Source organism: Schistocerca americana, unplaced genomic scaffold (assembly GCF_021461395.2).
Source record: "Schistocerca americana isolate TAMUIC-IGC-003095 unplaced genomic scaffold, iqSchAmer2.1 HiC_scaffold_165, whole genome shotgun sequence".
NCBI lineage: Eukaryota > Metazoa > Arthropoda > Insecta > Orthoptera > Acrididae > Schistocerca > Schistocerca americana.
This window is the reverse complement of record NW_025725738.1, coordinates 179,969-203,939: the sequence shown is the minus strand read 5'-3', so window position 1 is coordinate 203,939 and position 23,971 is coordinate 179,969. Positions and strand designations below refer to the sequence as shown.

At 48.4% G+C, this 23,971-nt stretch overlaps 48 non-coding genes across 48 annotated transcripts; all 48 read left to right on the top strand.

Moving 5' to 3' along the window:
• Positions 1-292: 292 nt before the first annotated feature.
• Trnak-cuu lies at positions 293-365 on the top strand. Its single transcript has one exon. It is a non-coding gene; the product is annotated as a tRNA-Lys (tRNA).
• A 338-nt stretch (positions 366-703) lies between these two features.
• On the top strand, positions 704-775 carry Trnat-agu. The gene has a single exon. It is a non-coding gene; the product is annotated as a tRNA-Thr (tRNA).
• A 494-nt stretch (positions 776-1,269) lies between these two features.
• Trnar-ucg lies at positions 1,270-1,342 on the top strand. The gene has a single exon. It is a non-coding gene; the product is annotated as a tRNA-Arg (tRNA).
• Positions 1,343-1,795: 453 nt separating this feature from the next.
• Trnak-cuu lies at positions 1,796-1,868 on the top strand. The gene has a single exon. It is a non-coding gene; the product is annotated as a tRNA-Lys (tRNA).
• A 338-nt stretch (positions 1,869-2,206) lies between these two features.
• On the top strand, positions 2,207-2,278 carry Trnat-agu. The gene has a single exon. It is a non-coding gene; the product is annotated as a tRNA-Thr (tRNA).
• A 494-nt stretch (positions 2,279-2,772) lies between these two features.
• Trnar-ucg lies at positions 2,773-2,845 on the top strand. The gene has a single exon. It is a non-coding gene; the product is annotated as a tRNA-Arg (tRNA).
• Positions 2,846-3,298: 453 nt separating this feature from the next.
• Trnak-cuu lies at positions 3,299-3,371 on the top strand. The gene has a single exon. It is a non-coding gene; the product is annotated as a tRNA-Lys (tRNA).
• Positions 3,372-3,709: 338 nt separating this feature from the next.
• Trnat-agu lies at positions 3,710-3,781 on the top strand. The gene has a single exon. It is a non-coding gene; the product is annotated as a tRNA-Thr (tRNA).
• A 497-nt stretch (positions 3,782-4,278) lies between these two features.
• Trnar-ucg lies at positions 4,279-4,351 on the top strand. Its single transcript has one exon. It is a non-coding gene; the product is annotated as a tRNA-Arg (tRNA).
• A 453-nt stretch (positions 4,352-4,804) lies between these two features.
• Trnak-cuu lies at positions 4,805-4,877 on the top strand. Its single transcript has one exon. It is a non-coding gene; the product is annotated as a tRNA-Lys (tRNA).
• Positions 4,878-5,215: 338 nt separating this feature from the next.
• Positions 5,216-5,287, top strand: Trnat-agu. The gene has a single exon. It is a non-coding gene; the product is annotated as a tRNA-Thr (tRNA).
• Positions 5,288-5,781: 494 nt separating this feature from the next.
• Trnar-ucg lies at positions 5,782-5,854 on the top strand. The gene has a single exon. It is a non-coding gene; the product is annotated as a tRNA-Arg (tRNA).
• Positions 5,855-6,307: 453 nt separating this feature from the next.
• Positions 6,308-6,380, top strand: Trnak-cuu. The gene has a single exon. It is a non-coding gene; the product is annotated as a tRNA-Lys (tRNA).
• A 338-nt stretch (positions 6,381-6,718) lies between these two features.
• Positions 6,719-6,790, top strand: Trnat-agu. Its single transcript has one exon. It is a non-coding gene; the product is annotated as a tRNA-Thr (tRNA).
• Positions 6,791-7,287: 497 nt separating this feature from the next.
• On the top strand, positions 7,288-7,360 carry Trnar-ucg. The gene has a single exon. It is a non-coding gene; the product is annotated as a tRNA-Arg (tRNA).
• Positions 7,361-7,813: 453 nt separating this feature from the next.
• Trnak-cuu lies at positions 7,814-7,886 on the top strand. Its single transcript has one exon. It is a non-coding gene; the product is annotated as a tRNA-Lys (tRNA).
• A 338-nt stretch (positions 7,887-8,224) lies between these two features.
• Positions 8,225-8,296, top strand: Trnat-agu. The gene has a single exon. It is a non-coding gene; the product is annotated as a tRNA-Thr (tRNA).
• A 494-nt stretch (positions 8,297-8,790) lies between these two features.
• Positions 8,791-8,863, top strand: Trnar-ucg. The gene has a single exon. It is a non-coding gene; the product is annotated as a tRNA-Arg (tRNA).
• Positions 8,864-9,316: 453 nt separating this feature from the next.
• On the top strand, positions 9,317-9,389 carry Trnak-cuu. The gene has a single exon. It is a non-coding gene; the product is annotated as a tRNA-Lys (tRNA).
• A 338-nt stretch (positions 9,390-9,727) lies between these two features.
• On the top strand, positions 9,728-9,799 carry Trnat-agu. Its single transcript has one exon. It is a non-coding gene; the product is annotated as a tRNA-Thr (tRNA).
• Positions 9,800-10,296: 497 nt separating this feature from the next.
• Positions 10,297-10,369, top strand: Trnar-ucg. The gene has a single exon. It is a non-coding gene; the product is annotated as a tRNA-Arg (tRNA).
• Positions 10,370-10,822: 453 nt separating this feature from the next.
• Positions 10,823-10,895, top strand: Trnak-cuu. The gene has a single exon. It is a non-coding gene; the product is annotated as a tRNA-Lys (tRNA).
• Positions 10,896-11,233: 338 nt separating this feature from the next.
• Trnat-agu lies at positions 11,234-11,305 on the top strand. Its single transcript has one exon. It is a non-coding gene; the product is annotated as a tRNA-Thr (tRNA).
• Positions 11,306-11,799: 494 nt separating this feature from the next.
• Positions 11,800-11,872, top strand: Trnar-ucg. The gene has a single exon. It is a non-coding gene; the product is annotated as a tRNA-Arg (tRNA).
• Positions 11,873-12,325: 453 nt separating this feature from the next.
• On the top strand, positions 12,326-12,398 carry Trnak-cuu. Its single transcript has one exon. It is a non-coding gene; the product is annotated as a tRNA-Lys (tRNA).
• A 338-nt stretch (positions 12,399-12,736) lies between these two features.
• Trnat-agu lies at positions 12,737-12,808 on the top strand. The gene has a single exon. It is a non-coding gene; the product is annotated as a tRNA-Thr (tRNA).
• Positions 12,809-13,302: 494 nt separating this feature from the next.
• On the top strand, positions 13,303-13,375 carry Trnar-ucg. The gene has a single exon. It is a non-coding gene; the product is annotated as a tRNA-Arg (tRNA).
• Positions 13,376-13,828: 453 nt separating this feature from the next.
• On the top strand, positions 13,829-13,901 carry Trnak-cuu. Its single transcript has one exon. It is a non-coding gene; the product is annotated as a tRNA-Lys (tRNA).
• A 338-nt stretch (positions 13,902-14,239) lies between these two features.
• Trnat-agu lies at positions 14,240-14,311 on the top strand. Its single transcript has one exon. It is a non-coding gene; the product is annotated as a tRNA-Thr (tRNA).
• Positions 14,312-14,808: 497 nt separating this feature from the next.
• Positions 14,809-14,881, top strand: Trnar-ucg. Its single transcript has one exon. It is a non-coding gene; the product is annotated as a tRNA-Arg (tRNA).
• Positions 14,882-15,334: 453 nt separating this feature from the next.
• Trnak-cuu lies at positions 15,335-15,407 on the top strand. Its single transcript has one exon. It is a non-coding gene; the product is annotated as a tRNA-Lys (tRNA).
• Positions 15,408-15,745: 338 nt separating this feature from the next.
• Positions 15,746-15,817, top strand: Trnat-agu. The gene has a single exon. It is a non-coding gene; the product is annotated as a tRNA-Thr (tRNA).
• Positions 15,818-16,311: 494 nt separating this feature from the next.
• Trnar-ucg lies at positions 16,312-16,384 on the top strand. The gene has a single exon. It is a non-coding gene; the product is annotated as a tRNA-Arg (tRNA).
• Positions 16,385-16,837: 453 nt separating this feature from the next.
• Trnak-cuu lies at positions 16,838-16,910 on the top strand. Its single transcript has one exon. It is a non-coding gene; the product is annotated as a tRNA-Lys (tRNA).
• Positions 16,911-17,248: 338 nt separating this feature from the next.
• On the top strand, positions 17,249-17,320 carry Trnat-agu. The gene has a single exon. It is a non-coding gene; the product is annotated as a tRNA-Thr (tRNA).
• A 497-nt stretch (positions 17,321-17,817) lies between these two features.
• Positions 17,818-17,890, top strand: Trnar-ucg. The gene has a single exon. It is a non-coding gene; the product is annotated as a tRNA-Arg (tRNA).
• Positions 17,891-18,343: 453 nt separating this feature from the next.
• On the top strand, positions 18,344-18,416 carry Trnak-cuu. Its single transcript has one exon. It is a non-coding gene; the product is annotated as a tRNA-Lys (tRNA).
• Positions 18,417-18,754: 338 nt separating this feature from the next.
• Positions 18,755-18,826, top strand: Trnat-agu. Its single transcript has one exon. It is a non-coding gene; the product is annotated as a tRNA-Thr (tRNA).
• A 494-nt stretch (positions 18,827-19,320) lies between these two features.
• Positions 19,321-19,393, top strand: Trnar-ucg. The gene has a single exon. It is a non-coding gene; the product is annotated as a tRNA-Arg (tRNA).
• Positions 19,394-19,846: 453 nt separating this feature from the next.
• Trnak-cuu lies at positions 19,847-19,919 on the top strand. Its single transcript has one exon. It is a non-coding gene; the product is annotated as a tRNA-Lys (tRNA).
• A 338-nt stretch (positions 19,920-20,257) lies between these two features.
• Positions 20,258-20,329, top strand: Trnat-agu. The gene has a single exon. It is a non-coding gene; the product is annotated as a tRNA-Thr (tRNA).
• Positions 20,330-20,823: 494 nt separating this feature from the next.
• Trnar-ucg lies at positions 20,824-20,896 on the top strand. Its single transcript has one exon. It is a non-coding gene; the product is annotated as a tRNA-Arg (tRNA).
• Positions 20,897-21,349: 453 nt separating this feature from the next.
• On the top strand, positions 21,350-21,422 carry Trnak-cuu. Its single transcript has one exon. It is a non-coding gene; the product is annotated as a tRNA-Lys (tRNA).
• A 338-nt stretch (positions 21,423-21,760) lies between these two features.
• On the top strand, positions 21,761-21,832 carry Trnat-agu. Its single transcript has one exon. It is a non-coding gene; the product is annotated as a tRNA-Thr (tRNA).
• Positions 21,833-22,329: 497 nt separating this feature from the next.
• On the top strand, positions 22,330-22,402 carry Trnar-ucg. Its single transcript has one exon. It is a non-coding gene; the product is annotated as a tRNA-Arg (tRNA).
• A 453-nt stretch (positions 22,403-22,855) lies between these two features.
• On the top strand, positions 22,856-22,928 carry Trnak-cuu. Its single transcript has one exon. It is a non-coding gene; the product is annotated as a tRNA-Lys (tRNA).
• A 338-nt stretch (positions 22,929-23,266) lies between these two features.
• Positions 23,267-23,338, top strand: Trnat-agu. The gene has a single exon. It is a non-coding gene; the product is annotated as a tRNA-Thr (tRNA).
• Positions 23,339-23,832: 494 nt separating this feature from the next.
• Trnar-ucg lies at positions 23,833-23,905 on the top strand. The gene has a single exon. It is a non-coding gene; the product is annotated as a tRNA-Arg (tRNA).
• Positions 23,906-23,971: the final 66 nt, after the last annotated feature.

The window sequence follows — 23,971 nt, the reverse complement described above, 5'->3', positions numbered from 1 at the left end:
GTGCCGTCACCGCGAGTTTTGGCTGGCATTTGCGCATCTAAGACAGCGTCGGAAAGTAACCCGTTCGGCTTCTGAGTCAAATCAAATATGTGTGTTAATTTTGACACCACTAGCGCTGCAGGTTTTTTATGCAGTTCCTGTACCTCTCAGAAATGATTATGAAATAAAACTGAAGTACGTGACGTGTGTGACGCTAGGAAAACATTAGGCAGCATGGAGAGATTCTGTATGGGACCACCCCACCCAAACGAGAACTGTGTGTCGTGCGACCCGACACGTAGTCACCGACGCAGCCCGGCTAGCTCAGTCGGTAGAGCATGAGACTCTTAATCTCAGGGTCGTGGGTTCGAGCCCCACGCTGGGCGGAACGTAATTTTGTTCCGCTGCAGATGTAAATTACCGTTTTTCTGATCAATGTGACGTAATGGAAATAGCAACTTAAAACTTTGCCTACGTCTCCATCAGTCGCAAGGAAAGTGTATCTGAAGGTGAAGGTGATTTCGTAGACATGTGTCAAAGACATGTTCTGAAATGTAAGTGGTGTTGGTTGGAGAGCACATCGGTTACGTGTGAGATGTGTAGCCAAGCAGTAATGGTGCGCCATAGCTGCAAATATTAGTCGGTAATATGAAGTGTTGTCAGCTTAAGCCTGATGATCCAGACGAGCGTAAGCACGAAGTACGCAAAACTACCGCTAGGCCGCGCCTCTTTAGCTCAGTGGCAGAGCACTGGTCTAGTAAACCAGGGGTCGTGAGTTCGATCCTCACAGGAGGCAAACGAATTTTCGAAATCAGTTGCGCGTCGTGGCCGTATAGCAAGCAGTATCTGGAACGACGAACAATTAGCAACAGGTGTTTTATTTAGAATTACTCTCAGATGTGATTGAGGCGAATGTCGCAGATAAAGCATTTTCCAAAGCGGTACAGCGTAGGGTGGGAGGCGGCAGTCTGAATTATATTTTTTACATGTGTTTTTCAAATATCACAGAGCCTCTCGCGAGCGTCGTCGTCGTCGACGCCGCCGCTTCTGCAGAAGTAGGAAATCGCCATCGTAGCAAATGCGGCGAGGGACGCCCTGCCTTCGATTTCGAATGCACAAAGTGTGTGGTCTTGGTTCCCAATCTCTACTTGGTCGGTCTCGTAAAGGCTTGAATGTAACGAATGGGTGGGAAGCAGCAAGAGGCAGCGGCTGTGTAGAACGAAAACACAATTCCTCAGCGGTATGAGCGTTTCGAGATGACACGAATGTAAGGAATACTTGGCGGCCAGTGACCGTGTGGCCTAATGGATAAGGCGTCGGACTTCGGATCCGAAGATTGCAGGTTCGAATCCTGTCACGGTCGTGTTTTTCCAATTCTGCAAAAGAAACACACCGTTTTAGTGTAGCTATTGAGCAGTACGAAATCGTCTGAATGTTGCTGTTGTCCACTTCCTGCTTGGAGATGCACTTGAGCGTGATACACACACAGCCAGAACGGTGTTATCTAGCGAAATGGTCGGCTGAGTGCCGTCACCGCGAGTTTTGGCTGGCATTTGCGCATCTAAGACAGCGTCGGAAAGTAACCCGTTCGGCTTCTGAGTCAAATCAAATATGTGTGTTAATTTTGACACCACTAGCGCTGCAGGTTTTTTATGCAGTTCCTGTACCTCTCAGAAATGATTATGAAATAAAACTGAAGTACGTGACGTGTGTGACGCTAGGAAAACATTAGGCAGCATGGAGAGATTCTGTATGGGACCACCCCACCCAAACGAGAACTGTGTGTCGTGCGACCCGACACGTAGTCACCGACGCAGCCCGGCTAGCTCAGTCGGTAGAGCATGAGACTCTTAATCTCAGGGTCGTGGGTTCGAGCCCCACGCTGGGCGGAACGTAATTTTGTTCCGCTGCAGATGTAAATTACCGTTTTTCTGATCAATGTGACGTAATGGAAATAGCAACTTAAAACTTTGCCTACGTCTCCATCAGTCGCAAGGAAAGTGTATCTGAAGGTGAAGGTGATTTCGTAGACATGTGTCAAAGACATGTTCTGAAATGTAAGTGGTGTTGGTTGGAGAGCACATCGGTTACGTGTGAGATGTGTAGCCAAGCAGTAATGGTGCGCCATAGCTGCAAATATTAGTCGGTAATATGAAGTGTTGTCAGCTTAAGCCTGATGATCCAGACGAGCGTAAGCACGAAGTACGCAAAACTACCGCTAGGCCGCGCCTCTTTAGCTCAGTGGCAGAGCACTGGTCTAGTAAACCAGGGGTCGTGAGTTCGATCCTCACAGGAGGCAAACGAATTTTCGAAATCAGTTGCGCGTCGTGGCCGTATAGCAAGCAGTATCTGGAACGACGAACAATTAGCAACAGGTGTTTTATTTAGAATTACTCTCAGATGTGATTGAGGCGAATGTCGCAGATAAAGCATTTTGCAAAGCGGTACAGCGTAGGGTGGGAGGCGGCAGTCTGAATTATATTTTTTACATGTGTTTTTCAAATATCACAGAGCCTCTCGCGAGCGTCGTCGTCGTCGACGCCGCCGCTTCTGCAGAAGTAGGAAATCGCCATCGTAGCAAATGCGGCGAGGGACGCCCTGCCTTCGATTTCGAATGCACAAAGTGTGTGGTCTTGGTTCCCAATCTCTACTTGGTCGGTCTCGTAAAGGCTTGAATGTAACGAATGGGTGGGAAGCAGCAAGAGGCAGCGGCTGTGTAGAACGAAAACACAATTCCTCAGCGGTATGAGCGTTTCGAGATGACACGAATGTAAGGAATACTTGGCGGCCAGTGACCGTGTGGCCTAATGGATAAGGCGTCGGACTTCGGATCCGAAGATTGCAGGTTCGAATCCTGTCACGGTCGTGTTTTTCCAATTCTGCAAAAGAAACACACCGTTTTAGTGTAGCTATTGAGCAGTACGAAATCGTCTGAATGTTGCTGTTGTCCACTTCCTGCTTGGAGATGCACTTGAGCGTGATACACACACAGCCAGAACGGTGTTATCTAGCGAAATGGTCGGCTGAGTGCCGTCACCGCGAGTTTTGGCTGGCATTTGCGCATCTAAGACAGCGTCGGAAAGTAACCCGTTCGGCTTCTGAGTCAAATCAAATATGTGTGTTAATTTTGACACCACTAGCGCTGCAGGTTTTTTATGCAGTTCCTGTACCTCTCAGAAATGATTATGAAATAAAACTGAAGTACGTGACGTGTGTGACGCTAGGAAAACATTAGGCAGCATGGAGAGATTCTGTATGGGACCACCCCACCCAAACGAGAACTGTGTGTCGTGCGACCCGACACGTAGTCACCGACGCAGCCCGGCTAGCTCAGTCGGTAGAGCATGAGACTCTTAATCTCAGGGTCGTGGGTTCGAGCCCCACGCTGGGCGGAACGTAATTTTGTTCCGCTGCAGATGTAAATTACCGTTTTTCTGATCAATGTGACGTAATGGAAATAGCAACTTAAAACTTTGCCTACGTCTCCATCAGTCGCAAGGAAAGTGTATCTGAAGGTGAAGGTGATTTCGTAGACATGTGTCAAAGACATGTTCTGAAATGTAAGTGGTGTTGGTTGGAGAGCACATCGGTTACGTGTGAGATGTGTAGCCAAGCAGTAATGGTGCGCCATAGCTGCAAATATTAGTCGGTAATATGAAGTGTTGTCAGCTTAAGCCTGATGATCCAGACGAGCGTAAGCACGAAGTACGCAAAACTACCGCTAGGCCGCGCCTCTTTAGCTCAGTGGCAGAGCACTGGTCTAGTAAACCAGGGGTCGTGAGTTCGATCCTCACAGGAGGCAAACGAATTTTCGAAATCAGTTGCGCGTCGTGGCCGTATAGCAAGCAGTATCTGGAACGACGAACAATTAGCAACAGGTGTTTTATTTAGAATTACTCTCAGATGTGATTGAGGCGAATGTCGCAGATAAAGCATTTTGCAAAGCGGTACAGCGTAGGGTGGGAGGCGGCAGTCTGAATTATATTTTTTACATGTGTTTTTCAAATATCACAGAGCCTCTCGCGAGCGTCGTCGTCGTCGTCGACGCCGCCGCTTCTGCAGAAGTAGGAAATCGCCATCGTAGCAAATGCGGCGAGGGACGCCCTGCCTTCGATTTCGAATGCACAAAGTGTGTGGTCTTGGTTCCCAATCTCTACTTGGTCGGTCTCGTAAAGGCTTGAATGTAACGAATGGGTGGGAAGCAGCAAGAGGCAGCGGCTGTGTAGAACGAAAACACAATTCCTCAGCGGTATGAGCGTTTCGAGATGACACGAATGTAAGGAATACTTGGCGGCCAGTGACCGTGTGGCCTAATGGATAAGGCGTCGGACTTCGGATCCGAAGATTGCAGGTTCGAATCCTGTCACGGTCGTGTTTTTCCAATTCTGCAAAAGAAACACACCGTTTTAGTGTAGCTATTGAGCAGTACGAAATCGTCTGAATGTTGCTGTTGTCCACTTCCTGCTTGGAGATGCACTTGAGCGTGATACACACACAGCCAGAACGGTGTTATCTAGCGAAATGGTCGGCTGAGTGCCGTCACCGCGAGTTTTGGCTGGCATTTGCGCATCTAAGACAGCGTCGGAAAGTAACCCGTTCGGCTTCTGAGTCAAATCAAATATGTGTGTTAATTTTGACACCACTAGCGCTGCAGGTTTTTTATGCAGTTCCTGTACCTCTCAGAAATGATTATGAAATAAAACTGAAGTACGTGACGTGTGTGACGCTAGGAAAACATTAGGCAGCATGGAGAGATTCTGTATGGGACCACCCCACCCAAACGAGAACTGTGTGTCGTGCGACCCGACACGTAGTCACCGACGCAGCCCGGCTAGCTCAGTCGGTAGAGCATGAGACTCTTAATCTCAGGGTCGTGGGTTCGAGCCCCACGCTGGGCGGAACGTAATTTTGTTCCGCTGCAGATGTAAATTACCGTTTTTCTGATCAATGTGACGTAATGGAAATAGCAACTTAAAACTTTGCCTACGTCTCCATCAGTCGCAAGGAAAGTGTATCTGAAGGTGAAGGTGATTTCGTAGACATGTGTCAAAGACATGTTCTGAAATGTAAGTGGTGTTGGTTGGAGAGCACATCGGTTACGTGTGAGATGTGTAGCCAAGCAGTAATGGTGCGCCATAGCTGCAAATATTAGTCGGTAATATGAAGTGTTGTCAGCTTAAGCCTGATGATCCAGACGAGCGTAAGCACGAAGTACGCAAAACTACCGCTAGGCCGCGCCTCTTTAGCTCAGTGGCAGAGCACTGGTCTAGTAAACCAGGGGTCGTGAGTTCGATCCTCACAGGAGGCAAACGAATTTTCGAAATCAGTTGCGCGTCGTGGCCGTATAGCAAGCAGTATCTGGAACGACGAACAATTAGCAACAGGTGTTTTATTTAGAATTACTCTCAGATGTGATTGAGGCGAATGTCGCAGATAAAGCATTTTGCAAAGCGGTACAGCGTAGGGTGGGAGGCGGCAGTCTGAATTATATTTTTTACATGTGTTTTTCAAATATCACAGAGCCTCTCGCGAGCGTCGTCGTCGTCGACGCCGCCGCTTCTGCAGAAGTAGGAAATCGCCATCGTAGCAAATGCGGCGAGGGACGCCCTGCCTTCGATTTCGAATGCACAAAGTGTGTGGTCTTGGTTCCCAATCTCTACTTGGTCGGTCTCGTAAAGGCTTGAATGTAACGAATGGGTGGGAAGCAGCAAGAGGCAGCGGCTGTGTAGAACGAAAACACAATTCCTCAGCGGTATGAGCGTTTCGAGATGACACGAATGTAAGGAATACTTGGCGGCCAGTGACCGTGTGGCCTAATGGATAAGGCGTCGGACTTCGGATCCGAAGATTGCAGGTTCGAATCCTGTCACGGTCGTGTTTTTCCAATTCTGCAAAAGAAACACACCGTTTTAGTGTAGCTATTGAGCAGTACGAAATCGTCTGAATGTTGCTGTTGTCCACTTCCTGCTTGGAGATGCACTTGAGCGTGATACACACACAGCCAGAACGGTGTTATCTAGCGAAATGGTCGGCTGAGTGCCGTCACCGCGAGTTTTGGCTGGCATTTGCGCATCTAAGACAGCGTCGGAAAGTAACCCGTTCGGCTTCTGAGTCAAATCAAATATGTGTGTTAATTTTGACACCACTAGCGCTGCAGGTTTTTTATGCAGTTCCTGTACCTCTCAGAAATGATTATGAAATAAAACTGAAGTACGTGACGTGTGTGACGCTAGGAAAACATTAGGCAGCATGGAGAGATTCTGTATGGGACCACCCCACCCAAACGAGAACTGTGTGTCGTGCGACCCGACACGTAGTCACCGACGCAGCCCGGCTAGCTCAGTCGGTAGAGCATGAGACTCTTAATCTCAGGGTCGTGGGTTCGAGCCCCACGCTGGGCGGAACGTAATTTTGTTCCGCTGCAGATGTAAATTACCGTTTTTCTGATCAATGTGACGTAATGGAAATAGCAACTTAAAACTTTGCCTACGTCTCCATCAGTCGCAAGGAAAGTGTATCTGAAGGTGAAGGTGATTTCGTAGACATGTGTCAAAGACATGTTCTGAAATGTAAGTGGTGTTGGTTGGAGAGCACATCGGTTACGTGTGAGATGTGTAGCCAAGCAGTAATGGTGCGCCATAGCTGCAAATATTAGTCGGTAATATGAAGTGTTGTCAGCTTAAGCCTGATGATCCAGACGAGCGTAAGCACGAAGTACGCAAAACTACCGCTAGGCCGCGCCTCTTTAGCTCAGTGGCAGAGCACTGGTCTAGTAAACCAGGGGTCGTGAGTTCGATCCTCACAGGAGGCAAACGAATTTTCGAAATCAGTTGCGCGTCGTGGCCGTATAGCAAGCAGTATCTGGAACGACGAACAATTAGCAACAGGTGTTTTATTTAGAATTACTCTCAGATGTGATTGAGGCGAATGTCGCAGATAAAGCATTTTGCAAAGCGGTACAGCGTAGGGTGGGAGGCGGCAGTCTGAATTATATTTTTTACATGTGTTTTTCAAATATCACAGAGCCTCTCGCGAGCGTCGTCGTCGTCGTCGACGCCGCCGCTTCTGCAGAAGTAGGAAATCGCCATCGTAGCAAATGCGGCGAGGGACGCCCTGCCTTCGATTTCGAATGCACAAAGTGTGTGGTCTTGGTTCCCAATCTCTACTTGGTCGGTCTCGTAAAGGCTTGAATGTAACGAATGGGTGGGAAGCAGCAAGAGGCAGCGGCTGTGTAGAACGAAAACACAATTCCTCAGCGGTATGAGCGTTTCGAGATGACACGAATGTAAGGAATACTTGGCGGCCAGTGACCGTGTGGCCTAATGGATAAGGCGTCGGACTTCGGATCCGAAGATTGCAGGTTCGAATCCTGTCACGGTCGTGTTTTTCCAATTCTGCAAAAGAAACACACCGTTTTAGTGTAGCTATTGAGCAGTACGAAATCGTCTGAATGTTGCTGTTGTCCACTTCCTGCTTGGAGATGCACTTGAGCGTGATACACACACAGCCAGAACGGTGTTATCTAGCGAAATGGTCGGCTGAGTGCCGTCACCGCGAGTTTTGGCTGGCATTTGCGCATCTAAGACAGCGTCGGAAAGTAACCCGTTCGGCTTCTGAGTCAAATCAAATATGTGTGTTAATTTTGACACCACTAGCGCTGCAGGTTTTTTATGCAGTTCCTGTACCTCTCAGAAATGATTATGAAATAAAACTGAAGTACGTGACGTGTGTGACGCTAGGAAAACATTAGGCAGCATGGAGAGATTCTGTATGGGACCACCCCACCCAAACGAGAACTGTGTGTCGTGCGACCCGACACGTAGTCACCGACGCAGCCCGGCTAGCTCAGTCGGTAGAGCATGAGACTCTTAATCTCAGGGTCGTGGGTTCGAGCCCCACGCTGGGCGGAACGTAATTTTGTTCCGCTGCAGATGTAAATTACCGTTTTTCTGATCAATGTGACGTAATGGAAATAGCAACTTAAAACTTTGCCTACGTCTCCATCAGTCGCAAGGAAAGTGTATCTGAAGGTGAAGGTGATTTCGTAGACATGTGTCAAAGACATGTTCTGAAATGTAAGTGGTGTTGGTTGGAGAGCACATCGGTTACGTGTGAGATGTGTAGCCAAGCAGTAATGGTGCGCCATAGCTGCAAATATTAGTCGGTAATATGAAGTGTTGTCAGCTTAAGCCTGATGATCCAGACGAGCGTAAGCACGAAGTACGCAAAACTACCGCTAGGCCGCGCCTCTTTAGCTCAGTGGCAGAGCACTGGTCTAGTAAACCAGGGGTCGTGAGTTCGATCCTCACAGGAGGCAAACGAATTTTCGAAATCAGTTGCGCGTCGTGGCCGTATAGCAAGCAGTATCTGGAACGACGAACAATTAGCAACAGGTGTTTTATTTAGAATTACTCTCAGATGTGATTGAGGCGAATGTCGCAGATAAAGCATTTTGCAAAGCGGTACAGCGTAGGGTGGGAGGCGGCAGTCTGAATTATATTTTTTACATGTGTTTTTCAAATATCACAGAGCCTCTCGCGAGCGTCGTCGTCGTCGACGCCGCCGCTTCTGCAGAAGTAGGAAATCGCCATCGTAGCAAATGCGGCGAGGGACGCCCTGCCTTCGATTTCGAATGCACAAAGTGTGTGGTCTTGGTTCCCAATCTCTACTTGGTCGGTCTCGTAAAGGCTTGAATGTAACGAATGGGTGGGAAGCAGCAAGAGGCAGCGGCTGTGTAGAACGAAAACACAATTCCTCAGCGGTATGAGCGTTTCGAGATGACACGAATGTAAGGAATACTTGGCGGCCAGTAACCGTGTGGCCTAATGGATAAGGCGTCGGACTTCGGATCCGAAGATTGCAGGTTCGAATCCTGTCACGGTCGTGTTTTTCCAATTCTGCAAAAGAAACACACCGTTTTAGTGTAGCTATTGAGCAGTACGAAATCGTCTGAATGTTGCTGTTGTCCACTTCCTGCTTGGAGATGCACTTGAGCGTGATACACACACAGCCAGAACGGTGTTATCTAGCGAAATGGTCGGCTGAGTGCCGTCACCGCGAGTTTTGGCTGGCATTTGCGCATCTAAGACAGCGTCGGAAAGTAACCCGTTCGGCTTCTGAGTCAAATCAAATATGTGTGTTAATTTTGACACCACTAGCGCTGCAGGTTTTTTATGCAGTTCCTGTACCTCTCAGAAATGATTATGAAATAAAACTGAAGTACGTGACGTGTGTGACGCTAGGAAAACATTAGGCAGCATGGAGAGATTCTGTATGGGACCACCCCACCCAAACGAGAACTGTGTGTCGTGCGACCCGACACGTAGTCACCGACGCAGCCCGGCTAGCTCAGTCGGTAGAGCATGAGACTCTTAATCTCAGGGTCGTGGGTTCGAGCCCCACGCTGGGCGGAACGTAATTTTGTTCCGCTGCAGATGTAAATTACCGTTTTTCTGATCAATGTGACGTAATGGAAATAGCAACTTAAAACTTTGCCTACGTCTCCATCAGTCGCAAGGAAAGTGTATCTGAAGGTGAAGGTGATTTCGTAGACATGTGTCAAAGACATGTTCTGAAATGTAAGTGGTGTTGGTTGGAGAGCACATCGGTTACGTGTGAGATGTGTAGCCAAGCAGTAATGGTGCGCCATAGCTGCAAATATTAGTCGGTAATATGAAGTGTTGTCAGCTTAAGCCTGATGATCCAGACGAGCGTAAGCACGAAGTACGCAAAACTACCGCTAGGCCGCGCCTCTTTAGCTCAGTGGCAGAGCACTGGTCTAGTAAACCAGGGGTCGTGAGTTCGATCCTCACAGGAGGCAAACGAATTTTCGAAATCAGTTGCGCGTCGTGGCCGTATAGCAAGCAGTATCTGGAACGACGAACAATTAGCAACAGGTGTTTTATTTAGAATTACTCTCAGATGTGATTGAGGCGAATGTCGCAGATAAAGCATTTTGCAAAGCGGTACAGCGTAGGGTGGGAGGCGGCAGTCTGAATTATATTTTTTACATGTGTTTTTCAAATATCACAGAGCCTCTCGCGAGCGTCGTCGTCGTCGTCGACGCCGCCGCTTCTGCAGAAGTAGGAAATCGCCATCGTAGCAAATGCGGCGAGGGACGCCCTGCCTTCGATTTCGAATGCACAAAGTGTGTGGTCTTGGTTCCCAATCTCTACTTGGTCGGTCTCGTAAAGGCTTGAATGTAACGAATGGGTGGGAAGCAGCAAGAGGCAGCGGCTGTGTAGAACGAAAACACAATTCCTCAGCGGTATGAGCGTTTCGAGATGACACGAATGTAAGGAATACTTGGCGGCCAGTGACCGTGTGGCCTAATGGATAAGGCGTCGGACTTCGGATCCGAAGATTGCAGGTTCGAATCCTGTCACGGTCGTGTTTTTCCAATTCTGCAAAAGAAACACACCGTTTTAGTGTAGCTATTGAGCAGTACGAAATCGTCTGAATGTTGCTGTTGTCCACTTCCTGCTTGGAGATGCACTTGAGCGTGATACACACACAGCCAGAACGGTGTTATCTAGCGAAATGGTCGGCTGAGTGCCGTCACCGCGAGTTTTGGCTGGCATTTGCGCATCTAAGACAGCGTCGGAAAGTAACCCGTTCGGCTTCTGAGTCAAATCAAATATGTGTGTTAATTTTGACACCACTAGCGCTGCAGGTTTTTTATGCAGTTCCTGTACCTCTCAGAAATGATTATGAAATAAAACTGAAGTACGTGACGTGTGTGACGCTAGGAAAACATTAGGCAGCATGGAGAGATTCTGTATGGGACCACCCCACCCAAACGAGAACTGTGTGTCGTGCGACCCGACACGTAGTCACCGACGCAGCCCGGCTAGCTCAGTCGGTAGAGCATGAGACTCTTAATCTCAGGGTCGTGGGTTCGAGCCCCACGCTGGGCGGAACGTAATTTTGTTCCGCTGCAGATGTAAATTACCGTTTTTCTGATCAATGTGACGTAATGGAAATAGCAACTTAAAACTTTGCCTACGTCTCCATCAGTCGCAAGGAAAGTGTATCTGAAGGTGAAGGTGATTTCGTAGACATGTGTCAAAGACATGTTCTGAAATGTAAGTGGTGTTGGTTGGAGAGCACATCGGTTACGTGTGAGATGTGTAGCCAAGCAGTAATGGTGCGCCATAGCTGCAAATATTAGTCGGTAATATGAAGTGTTGTCAGCTTAAGCCTGATGATCCAGACGAGCGTAAGCACGAAGTACGCAAAACTACCGCTAGGCCGCGCCTCTTTAGCTCAGTGGCAGAGCACTGGTCTAGTAAACCAGGGGTCGTGAGTTCGATCGTCACAGGAGGCAAACGAATTTTCGAAATCAGTTGCGCGTCGTGGCCGTATAGCAAGCAGTATCTGGAACGACGAACAATTAGCAACAGGTGTTTTATTTAGAATTACTCTCAGATGTGATTGAGGCGAATGTCGCAGATAAAGCATTTTGCAAAGCGGTACAGCATAGGGTGGGAGGCGGCAGTCTGAATTATATTTTTTACATGTGTTTTTCAAATATCACAGAGCCTCTCGCGAGCGTCGTCGTCGTCGACGCCGCCGCTTCTGCAGAAGTAGGAAATCGCCATCGTAGCAAATGCGGCGAGGGACGCCCTGCCTTCGATTTCGAATGCACAAAGTGTGTGGTCTTGGTTCCCAATCTCTACTTGGTCGGTCTCGTAAAGGCTTGAATGTAACGAATGGGTGGGAAGCAGCAAGAGGCAGCGGCTGTGTAGAACGAAAACACAATTCCTCAGCGGTATGAGCGTTTCGAGATGACACGAATGTAAGGAATACTTGGCGGCCAGTGACCGTGTGGCCTAATGGATAAGGCGTCGGACTTCGGATCCGAAGATTGCAGGTTCGAATCCTGTCACGGTCGTGTTTTTCCAATTCTGCAAAAGAAACACACCGTTTTAGTGTAGCTATTGAGCAGTACGAAATCGTCTGAATGTTGCTGTTGTCCACTTCCTGCTTGGAGATGCACTTGAGCGTGATACACACACAGCCAGAACGGTGTTATCTAGCGAAATGGTCGGCTGAGTGCCGTCACCGCGAGTTTTGGCTGGCATTTGCGCATCTAAGACAGCGTCGGAAAGTAACCCGTTCGGCTTCTGAGTCAAATCAAATATGTGTGTTAATTTTGACACCACTAGCGCTGCAGGTTTTTTATGCAGTTCCTGTACCTCTCAGAAATGATTATGAAATAAAACTGAAGTACGTGACGTGTGTGACGCTAGGAAAACATTAGGCAGCATGGAGAGATTCTGTATGGGACCACCCCACCCAAACGAGAACTGTGTGTCGTGCGACCCGACACGTAGTCACCGACGCAGCCCGGCTAGCTCAGTCGGTAGAGCATGAGACTCTTAATCTCAGGGTCGTGGGTTCGAGCCCCACGCTGGGCGGAACGTAATTTTGTTCCGCTGCAGATGTAAATTACCGTTTTTCTGATCAATGTGACGTAATGGAAATAGCAACTTAAAACTTTGCCTACGTCTCCATCAGTCGCAAGGAAAGTGTATCTGAAGGTGAAGGTGATTTCGTAGACATGTGTCAAAGACATGTTCTGAAATGTAAGTGGTGTTGGTTGGAGAGCACATCGGTTACGTGTGAGATGTGTAGCCAAGCAGTAATGGTGCGCCATAGCTGCAAATATTAGTCGGTAATATGAAGTGTTGTCAGCTTAAGCCTGATGATCCAGACGAGCGTAAGCACGAAGTACGCAAAACTACCGCTAGGCCGCGCCTCTTTAGCTCAGTGGCAGAGCACTGGTCTAGTAAACCAGGGGTCGTGAGTTCGATCCTCACAGGAGGCAAACGAATTTTCGAAATCAGTTGCGCGTCGTGGCCGTATAGCAAGCAGTATCTGGAACGACGAACAATTAGCAACAGGTGTTTTATTTAGAATTACTCTCAGATGTGATTGAGGCGAATGTCGCAGATAAAGCATTTTGCAAAGCGGTACAGCGTAGGGTGGGAGGCGGCAGTCTGAATTATATTTTTTACATGTGTTTTTCAAATATCACAGAGCCTCTCGCGAGCGTCGTCGTCGTCGACGCCGCCGCTTCTGCAGAAGTAGGAAATCGCCATCGTAGCAAATGCGGCGAGGGACGCCCTGCCTTCGATTTCGAATGCACAAAGTGTGTGGTCTTGGTTCCCAATCTCTACTTGGTCGGTCTCGTAAAGGCTTGAATGTAACGAATGGGTGGGAAGCAGCAAGAGGCAGCGGCTGTGTAGAACGAAAACACAATTCCTCAGCGGTATGAGCGTTTCGAGATGACACGAATGTAAGGAATACTTGGCGGCCAGTGACCGTGTGGCCTAATGGATAAGGCGTCGGACTTCGGATCCGAAGATTGCAGGTTCGAATCCTGTCACGGTCGTGTTTTTCCAATTCTGCAAAAGAAACACACCGTTTTAGTGTAGCTATTGAGCAGTACGAAATCGTCTGAATGTTGCTGTTGTCCACTTCCTGCTTGGAGATGCACTTGAGCGTGATACACACACAGCCAGAACGGTGTTATCTAGCGAAATGGTCGGCTGAGTGCCGTCACCGCGAGTTTTGGCTGGCATTTGCGCATCTAAGACAGCGTCGGAAAGTAACCCGTTCGGCTTCTGAGTCAAATCAAATATGTGTGTTAATTTTGACACCACTAGCGCTGCAGGTTTTTTATGCAGTTCCTGTACCTCTCAGAAATGATTATGAAATAAAACTGAAGTACGTGACGTGTGTGACGCTAGGAAAACATTAGGCAGCATGGAGAGATTCTGTATGGGACCACCCCACCCAAACGAGAACTGTGTGTCGTGCGACCCGACACGTAGTTACCGACGCAGCCCGGCTAGCTCAGTCGGTAGAGCATGAGACTCTTAATCTCAGGGTCGTGGGTTCGAGCCCCACGCTGGGCGGAACGTAATTTTGTTCCGCTGCAGATGTAAATTACCGTTTTTCTGATCAATGTGACGTAATGGAAATAGCAACTTAAAACTTTGCCTACGTCTCCATCAGTCGCAAGGAAAGTGTATCTGAAGGTGAAGGTGATTTCGTAGACATGTGTCAAAGACATGTTCTGAAATGTAAGTGGTGTTGGTTGGAGAGCACATCGGTTACGTGTGAGATGTGTAGCCAAGCAGTAATGGTGCGCCATAGCTGCAAATATTAGTCGGTAATATGAAGTGTTGTCAGCTTAAGCCTGATGATCCAGACGAGCGTAAGCACGAAGTACGCAAAACTACCGCTAGGCCGCGCCTCTTTAGCTCAGTGGCAGAGCACTGGTCTAGTAAACCAGGGGTCGTGAGTTCGATCGTCACAGGAGGCAAACGAATTTTCGAAATCAGTTGCGCGTCGTGGCCGTATAGCAAGCAGTATCTGGAACGACGAACAATTAGCAACAGGTGTTTTATTTAGAATTACTCTCAGATGTGATTGAGGCGAATGTCGCAGATAAAGCATTTTGCAAAGCGGTACAGCATAGGGTGGGAGGCGGCAGTCTGAATTATATTTTTTACATGTGTTTTTCAAATATCACAGAGCCTCTCGCGAGCGTCGTCGTCGTCGTCGACGCCGCCGCTTCTGCAGAAGTAGGAAATCGCCATCGTAGCAAATGCGGCGAGGGACGCCCTGCCTTCGATTTCGAATGCACAAAGTGTGTGGTCTTGGTTCCCAATCTCTACTTGGTCGGTCTCGTAAAGGCTTGAATGTAACGAATGGGTGGGAAGCAGCAAGAGGCAGCGGCTGTGTAGAACGAAAACACAATTCCTCAGCGGTATGAGCGTTTCGAGATGACACGAATGTAAGGAATACTTGGCGGCCAGTGACCGTGTGGCCTAATGGATAAGGCGTCGGACTTCGGATCCGAAGATTGCAGGTTCGAATCCTGTCACGGTCGTGTTTTTCCAATTCTGCAAAAGAAACACACCGTTTTAGTGTAGCTATTGAGCAGTACGAAATCGTCTGAATGTTGCTGTTGTCCACTTCCTGCTTGGAGATGCACTTGAGCGTGATACACACACAGCCAGAACGGTGTTATCTAGCGAAATGGTCGGCTGAGTGCCGTCACCGCGAGTTTTGGCTGGCATTTGCGCATCTAAGACAGCGTCGGAAAGTAACCCGTTCGGCTTCTGAGTCAAATCAAATATGTGTGTTAATTTTGACACCACTAGCGCTGCAGGTTTTTTATGCAGTTCCTGTACCTCTCAGAAATGATTATGAAATAAAACTGAAGTACGTGACGTGTGTGACGCTAGGAAAACATTAGGCAGCATGGAGAGATTCTGTATGGGACCACCCCACCCAAACGAGAACTGTGTGTCGTGCGACCCGACACGTAGTCACCGACGCAGCCCGGCTAGCTCAGTCGGTAGAGCATGAGACTCTTAATCTCAGGGTCGTGGGTTCGAGCCCCACGCTGGGCGGAACGTAATTTTGTTCCGCTGCAGATGTAAATTACCGTTTTTCTGATCAATGTGACGTAATGGAAATAGCAACTTAAAACTTTGCCTACGTCTCCATCAGTCGCAAGGAAAGTGTATCTGAAGGTGAAGGTGATTTCGTAGACATGTGTCAAAGACATGTTCTGAAATGTAAGTGGTGTTGGTTGGAGAGCACATCGGTTACGTGTGAGATGTGTAGCCAAGCAGTAATGGTGCGCCATAGCTGCAAATATTAGTCGGTAATATGAAGTGTTGTCAGCTTAAGCCTGATGATCCAGACGAGCGTAAGCACGAAGTACGCAAAACTACCGCTAGGCCGCGCCTCTTTAGCTCAGTGGCAGAGCACTGGTCTAGTAAACCAGGGGTCGTGAGTTCGATCGTCACAGGAGGCAAACGAATTTTCGAAATCAGTTGCGCGTCGTGGCCGTATAGCAAGCAGTATCTGGAACGACGAACAATTAGCAACAGGTGTTTTATTTAGAATTACTCTCAGATGTGATTGAGGCGAATGTCGCAGATAAAGCATTTTGCAAAGCGGTACAGCGTAGGGTGGGAGGCGGCAGTCTGAATTATATTTTTTACATGTGTTTTTCAAATATCACAGAGCCTCTCGCGAGCGTCGTCGTCGTCGACGCCGCCGCTTCTGCAGAAGTAGGAAATCGCCATCGTAGCAAATGCGGCGAGGGACGCCCTGCCTTCGATTTCGAATGCACAAAGTGTGTGGTCTTGGTTCCCAATCTCTACTTGGTCGGTCTCGTAAAGGCTTGAATGTAACGAATGGGTGGGAAGCAGCAAGAGGCAGCGGCTGTGTAGAACGAAAACACAATTCCTCAGCGGTATGAGCGTTTCGAGATGACACGAATGTAAGGAATACTTGGCGGCCAGTGACCGTGTGGCCTAATGGATAAGGCGTCGGACTTCGGATCCGAAGATTGCAGGTTCGAATCCTGTCACGGTCGTGTTTTTCCAATTCTGCAAAAGAAACACACCGTTTTAGTGTAGCTATTGAGCAGTACGAAATCGTCTGAATGTTGCTGTTGTCCACTTCCTGCTTGGAGATGCACTTGAGCGTGATACACACACAGCCAGAACGGTGTTATCTAGCGAAATGGTCGGCTGAGTGCCGTCACCGCGAGTTTTGGCTGGCATTTGCGCATCTAAGACAGCGTCGGAAAGTAACCCGTTCGGCTTCTGAGTCAAATCAAATATGTGTGTTAATTTTGACACCACTAGCGCTGCAGGTTTTTTATGCAGTTCCTGTACCTCTCAGAAATGATTATGAAATAAAACTGAAGTACGTGACGTGTGTGACGCTAGGAAAACATTAGGCAGCATGGAGAGATTCTGTATGGGACCACCCCACCCAAACGAGAACTGTGTGTCGTGCGACCCGACACGTAGTCACCGACGCAGCCCGGCTAGCTCAGTCGGTAGAGCATGAGACTCTTAATCTCAGGGTCGTGGGTTCGAGCCCCACGCTGGGCGGAACGTAATTTTGTTCCGCTGCAGATGTAAATTACCGTTTTTCTGATCAATGTGACGTAATGGAAATAGCAACTTAAAACTTTGCCTACGTCTCCATCAGTCGCAAGGAAAGTGTATCTGAAGGTGAAGGTGATTTCGTAGACATGTGTCAAAGACATGTTCTGAAATGTAAGTGGTGTTGGTTGGAGAGCACATCGGTTACGTGTGAGATGTGTAGCCAAGCAGTAATGGTGCGCCATAGCTGCAAATATTAGTCGGTAATATGAAGTGTTGTCAGCTTAAGCCTGATGATCCAGACGAGCGTAAGCACGAAGTACGCAAAACTACCGCTAGGCCGCGCCTCTTTAGCTCAGTGGCAGAGCACTGGTCTAGTAAACCAGGGGTCGTGAGTTCGATCCTCACAGGAGGCAAACGAATTTTCGAAATCAGTTGCGCGTCGTGGCCGTATAGCAAGCAGTATCTGGAACGACGAACAATTAGCAACAGGTGTTTTATTTAGAATTACTCTCAGATGTGATTGAGGCGAATGTCGCAGATAAAGCATTTTGCAAAGCGGTACAGCATAGGGTGGGAGGCGGCAGTCTGAATTATATTTTTTACATGTGTTTTTCAAATATCACAGAGCCTCTCGCGAGCGTCGTCGTCGTCGTCGACGCCGCCGCTTCTGCAGAAGTAGGAAATCGCCATCGTAGCAAATGCGGCGAGGGACGCCCTGCCTTCGATTTCGAATGCACAAAGTGTGTGGTCTTGGTTCCCAATCTCTACTTGGTCGGTCTCGTAAAGGCTTGAATGTAACGAATGGGTGGGAAGCAGCAAGAGGCAGCGGCTGTGTAGAACGAAAACACAATTCCTCAGCGGTATGAGCGTTTCGAGATGACACGAATGTAAGGAATACTTGGCGGCCAGTGACCGTGTGGCCTAATGGATAAGGCGTCGGACTTCGGATCCGAAGATTGCAGGTTCGAATCCTGTCACGGTCGTGTTTTTCCAATTCTGCAAAAGAAACACACCGTTTTAGTGTAGCTATTGAGCAGTACGAAATCGTCTGAATGTTGCTGTTGTCCACTTCCTGCTTGGAGATGCACTTGAGCGTGATACACACACAGCCAGAACGGTGTTATCTAGCGAAATGGTCGGCTGAGTGCCGTCACCGCGAGTTTTGGCTGGCATTTGCGCATCTAAGACAGCGTCGGAAAGTAACCCGTTCGGCTTCTGAGTCAAATCAAATATGTGTGTTAATTTTGACACCACTAGCGCTGCAGGTTTTTTATGCAGTTCCTGTACCTCTCAGAAATGATTATGAAATAAAACTGAAGTACGTGACGTGTGTGACGCTAGGAAAACATTAGGCAGCATGGAGAGATTCTGTATGGGACCACCCCACCCAAACGAGAACTGTGTGTCGTGCGACCCGACACGTAGTCACCGACGCAGCCCGGCTAGCTCAGTCGGTAGAGCATGAGACTCTTAATCTCAGGGTCGTGGGTTCGAGCCCCACGCTGGGCGGAACGTAATTTTGTTCCGCTGCAGATGTAAATTACCGTTTTTCTGATCAATGTGACGTAATGGAAATAGCAACTTAAAACTTTGCCTACGTCTCCATCAGTCGCAAGGAAAGTGTATCTGAAGGTGAAGGTGATTTCGTAGACATGTGTCAAAGACATGTTCTGAAATGTAAGTGGTGTTGGTTGGAGAGCACATCGGTTACGTGTGAGATGTGTAGCCAAGCAGTAATGGTGCGCCATAGCTGCAAATATTAGTCGGTAATATGAAGTGTTGTCAGCTTAAGCCTGATGATCCAGACGAGCGTAAGCACGAAGTACGCAAAACTACCGCTAGGCCGCGCCTCTTTAGCTCAGTGGCAGAGCACTGGTCTAGTAAACCAGGGGTCGTGAGTTCGATCGTCACAGGAGGCAAACGAATTTTCGAAATCAGTTGCGCGTCGTGGCCGTATAGCAAGCAGTATCTGGAACGACGAACAATTAGCAACAGGTGTTTTATTTAGAATTACTCTCAGATGTGATTGAGGCGAATGTCGCAGATAAAGCATTTTGCAAAGCGGTACAGCGTAGGGTGGGAGGCGGCAGTCTGAATTATATTTTTTACATGTGTTTTTCAAATATCACAGAGCCTCTCGCGAGCGTCGTCGTCGTCGACGCCGCCGCTTCTGCAGAAGTAGGAAATCGCCATCGTAGCAAATGCGGCGAGGGACGCCCTGCCTTCGATTTCGAATGCACAAAGTGTGTGGTCTTGGTTCCCAATCTCTACTTGGTCGGTCTCGTAAAGGCTTGAATGTAACGAATGGGTGGGAAGCAGCAAGAGGCAGCGGCTGTGTAGAACGAAAACACAATTCCTCAGCGGTATGAGCGTTTCGAGATGACACGAATGTAAGGAATACTTGGCGGCCAGTGACCGTGTGGCCTAATGGATAAGGCGTCGGACTTCGGATCCGAAGATTGCAGGTTCGAATCCTGTCACGGTCGTGTTTTTCCAATTCTGCAAAAGAAACACACCGTTTTAGTGTAGCTATTGAGCAGTACGAAATCGTCTGAATGTTGCTGTTGTCCACTTCCTGCTTGGAGATGCACTTGAGCGTGATACACACACAGCCAGAACGGTGTTATCTAGCGAAATGGTCGGCTGAGTGCCGTCACCGCGAGTTTTGGCTGGCATTTGCGCATCTAAGACAGCGTCGGAAAGTAACCCGTTCGGCTTCTGAGTCAAATCAAATATGTGTGTTAATTTTGACACCACTAGCGCTGCAGGTTTTTTATGCAGTTCCTGTACCTCTCAGAAATGATTATGAAATAAAACTGAAGTACGTGACGTGTGTGACGCTAGGAAAACATTAGGCAGCATGGAGAGATTCTGTATGGGACCACCCCACCCAAACGAGAACTGTGTGTCGTGCGACCCGACACGTAGTCACCGACGCAGCCCGGCTAGCTCAGTCGGTAGAGCATGAGACTCTTAATCTCAGGGTCGTGGGTTCGAGCCCCACGCTGGGCGGAACGTAATTTTGTTCCGCTGCAGATGTAAATTACCGTTTTTCTGATCAATGTGACGTAATGGAAATAGCAACTTAAAACTTTGCCTACGTCTCCATCAGTCGCAAGGAAAGTGTATCTGAAGGTGAAGGTGATTTCGTAGACATGTGTCAAAGACATGTTCTGAAATGTAAGTGGTGTTGGTTGGAGAGCACATCGGTTACGTGTGAGATGTGTAGCCAAGCAGTAATGGTGCGCCATAGCTGCAAATATTAGTCGGTAATATGAAGTGTTGTCAGCTTAAGCCTGATGATCCAGACGAGCGTAAGCACGAAGTACGCAAAACTACCGCTAGGCCGCGCCTCTTTAGCTCAGTGGCAGAGCACTGGTCTAGTAAACCAGGGGTCGTGAGTTCGATCGTCACAGGAGGCAAACGAATTTTCGAAATCAGTTGCGCGTCGTGGCCGTATAGCAAGCAGTATCTGGAACGACGAACAATTAGCAACAGGTGTTTTATTTAGAATTACTCTCAGATGTGATTGAGGCGAATGTCGCAGATAAAGCATTTTGCAAAGCGGTACAGCATAGGGTGGGAGGCGGCAGTCTGAATTATATTTTTTACATGTGTTTTTCAAATATCACAGAGCCTCTCGCGAGCGTCGTCGTCGTCGACGCCGCCGCTTCTGCAGAAGTAGGAAATCGCCATCGTAGCAAATGCGGCGAGGGACGCCCTGCCTTCGATTTCGAATGCACAAAGTGTGTGGTCTTGGTTCCCAATCTCTACTTGGTCGGTCTCGTAAAGGCTTGAATGTAACGAATGGGTGGGAAGCAGCAAGAGGCAGCGGCTGTGTAGAACGAAAACACAATTCCTCAGCGGTATGAGCGTTTCGAGATGACACGAATGTAAGGAATACTTGGCGGCCAGTGACCGTGTGGCCTAATGGATAAGGCGTCGGACTTCGGATCCGAAGATTGCAGGTTCGAATCCTGTCACGGTCGTGTTTTTCCAATTCTGCAAAAGAAACACACCGTTTTAGTGTAGCTATTGAGCAGTACGAAATCGTCTGAATGTTGCTGTTGTCCACTTCCTGCTTGGAGATGCACTTGAGCGTGATACACACACAGCCAGAACGGTGTTATCTAGCGAAATGGTCGGCTGAGTGCCGTCACCGCGAGTTTTGGCTGGCATTTGCGCATCTAAGACAGCGTCGGAAAGTAACCCGTTCGGCTTCTGAGTCAAATCAAATATGTGTGTTAATTTTGACACCACTAGCGCTGCAGGTTTTTTATGCAGTTCCTGTACCTCTCAGAAATGATTATGAAATAAAACTGAAGTACGTGACGTGTGTGACGCTAGGAAAACATTAGGCAGCATGGAGAGATTCTGTATGGGACCACCCCACCCAAACGAGAACTGTGTGTCGTGCGACCCGACACGTAGTCACCGACGCAGCCCGGCTAGCTCAGTCGGTAGAGCATGAGACTCTTAATCTCAGGGTCGTGGGTTCGAGCCCCACGCTGGGCGGAACGTAATTTTGTTCCGCTGCAGATGTAAATTACCGTTTTTCTGATCAATGTGACGTAATGGAAATAGCAACTTAAAACTTTGCCTACGTCTCCATCAGTCGCAAGGAAAGTGTATCTGAAGGTGAAGGTGATTTCGTAGACATGTGTCAAAGACATGTTCTGAAATGTAAGTGGTGTTGGTTGGAGAGCACATCGGTTACGTGTGAGATGTGTAGCCAAGCAGTAATGGTGCGCCATAGCTGCAAATATTAGTCGGTAATATGAAGTGTTGTCAGCTTAAGCCTGATGATCCAGACGAGCGTAAGCACGAAGTACGCAAAACTACCGCTAGGCCGCGCCTCTTTAGCTCAGTGGCAGAGCACTGGTCTAGTAAACCAGGGGTCGTGAGTTCGATCGTCACAGGAGGCAAACGAATTTTCGAAATCAGTTGCGCGTCGTGGCCGTATAGCAAGCAGTATCTGGAACGACGAACAATTAGCAACAGGTGTTTTATTTAGAATTACTCTCAGATGTGATTGAGGCGAATGTCGCAGATAAAGCATTTTCCAAAGCGGTACAGCGTAGGGTGGGAGGCGGCAGTCTGAATTATATTTTTTACATGTGTTTTTCAAATATCACAGAGCCTCTCGCGAGCGTCGTCGTCGTCGTCGACGCCGCCGCTTCTGCAGAAGTAGGAAATCGCCATCGTAGCAAATGCGGCGAGGGACGCCCTGCCTTCGATTTCGAATGCACAAAGTGTGTGGTCTTGGTTCCCAATCTCTACTTGGTCGGTCTCGTAAAGGCTTGAATGTAACGAATGGGTGGGAAGCAGCAAGAGGCAGCGGCTGTGTAGAACGAAAACACAATTCCTCAGCGGTATGAGCGTTTCGAGATGACACGAATGTAAGGAATACTTGGCGGCCAGTGACCGTGTGGCCTAATGGATAAGGCGTCGGACTTCGGATCCGAAGATTGCAGGTTCGAATCCTGTCACGGTCGTGTTTTTCCAATTCTGCAAAAGAAACACACCGTTTTAGTGTAGCTATTGAGCAGTACGAAATCGTCTGAATGTTGCTGTTGTCCACTTCCTGCTTGGAGATGCACTTGAGCGTGATACACACACAGCCAGAACGGTGTTATCTAGCGAAATGGTCGGCTGAGTGCCGTCACCGCGAGTTTTGGCTGGCATTTGCGCATCTAAGACAGCGTCGGAAAGTAACCCGTTCGGCTTCTGAGTCAAATCAAATATGTGTGTTAATTTTGACACCACTAGCGCTGCAGGTTTTTTATGCAGTTCCTGTACCTCTCAGAAATGATTATGAAATAAAACTGAAGTACGTGACGTGTGTGACGCTAGGAAAACATTAGGCAGCATGGAGAGATTCTGTATGGGACCACCCCACCCAAACGAGAACTGTGTGTCGTGCGACCCGACACGTAGTCACCGACGCAGCCCGGCTAGCTCAGTCGGTAGAGCATGAGACTCTTAATCTCAGGGTCGTGGGTTCGAGCCCCACGCTGGGCGGAACGTAATTTTGTTCCGCTGCAGATGTAAATTACCGTTTTTCTGATCAATGTGACGTAATGGAAATAGCAACTTAAAACTTTGCCTACGTCTCCATCAGTCGCAAGGAAAGTGTATCTGAAGGTGAAGGTGATTTCGTAGACATGTGTCAAAGACATGTTCTGAAATGTAAGTGGTGTTGGTTGGAGAGCACATCGGTTACGTGTGAGATGTGTAGCCAAGCAGTAATGGTGCGCCATAGCTGCAAATATTAGTCGGTAATATGAAGTGTTGTCAGCTTAAGCCTGATGATCCAGACGAGCGTAAGCACGAAGTACGCAAAACTACCGCTAGGCCGCGCCTCTTTAGCTCAGTGGCAGAGCACTGGTCTAGTAAACCAGGGGTCGTGAGTTCGATCGTCACAGGAGGCAAACGAATTTTCGAAATCAGTTGCGCGTCGTGGCCGTATAGCAAGCAGTATCTGGAACGACGAACAATTAGCAACAGGTGTTTTATTTAGAATTACTCTCAGATGTGATTGAGGCGAATGTCGCAGATAAAGCATTTTGCAAAGCGGTACAGCATAGGGTGGGAGGCGGCAGTCTGAATTATATTTTTTACATGTGTTTTTCAAATATCACAGAGCCTCTCGCGAGCGTCGTCGTCGTCGACGCCGCCGCTTCTGCAGAAGTAGGAAATCGCCATCGTAGCAAATGCGGCGAGGGACGCCCTGCCTTCGATTTCGAATGCACAAAGTGTGTGGTCTTGGTTCCCAATCTCTACTTGGTCGGTCTCGTAAAGGCTTGAATGTAACGAATGGGTGGGAAGCAGCAAGAGGCAGCGGCTGTGTAGAACGAAAACACAATTCCTCAGCGGTATGAGCGTTTCGAGATGACACGAATGTAAGGAATACTTGGCGGCCAGTGACCGTGTGGCCTAATGGATAAGGCGTCGGACTTCGGATCCGAAGATTGCAGGTTCGAATCCTGTCACGGTCGTGTTTTTCCAATTCTGCAAAAGAAACACACCGTTTTAGTGTAGCTATTGAGCAGTACGAAATCGTC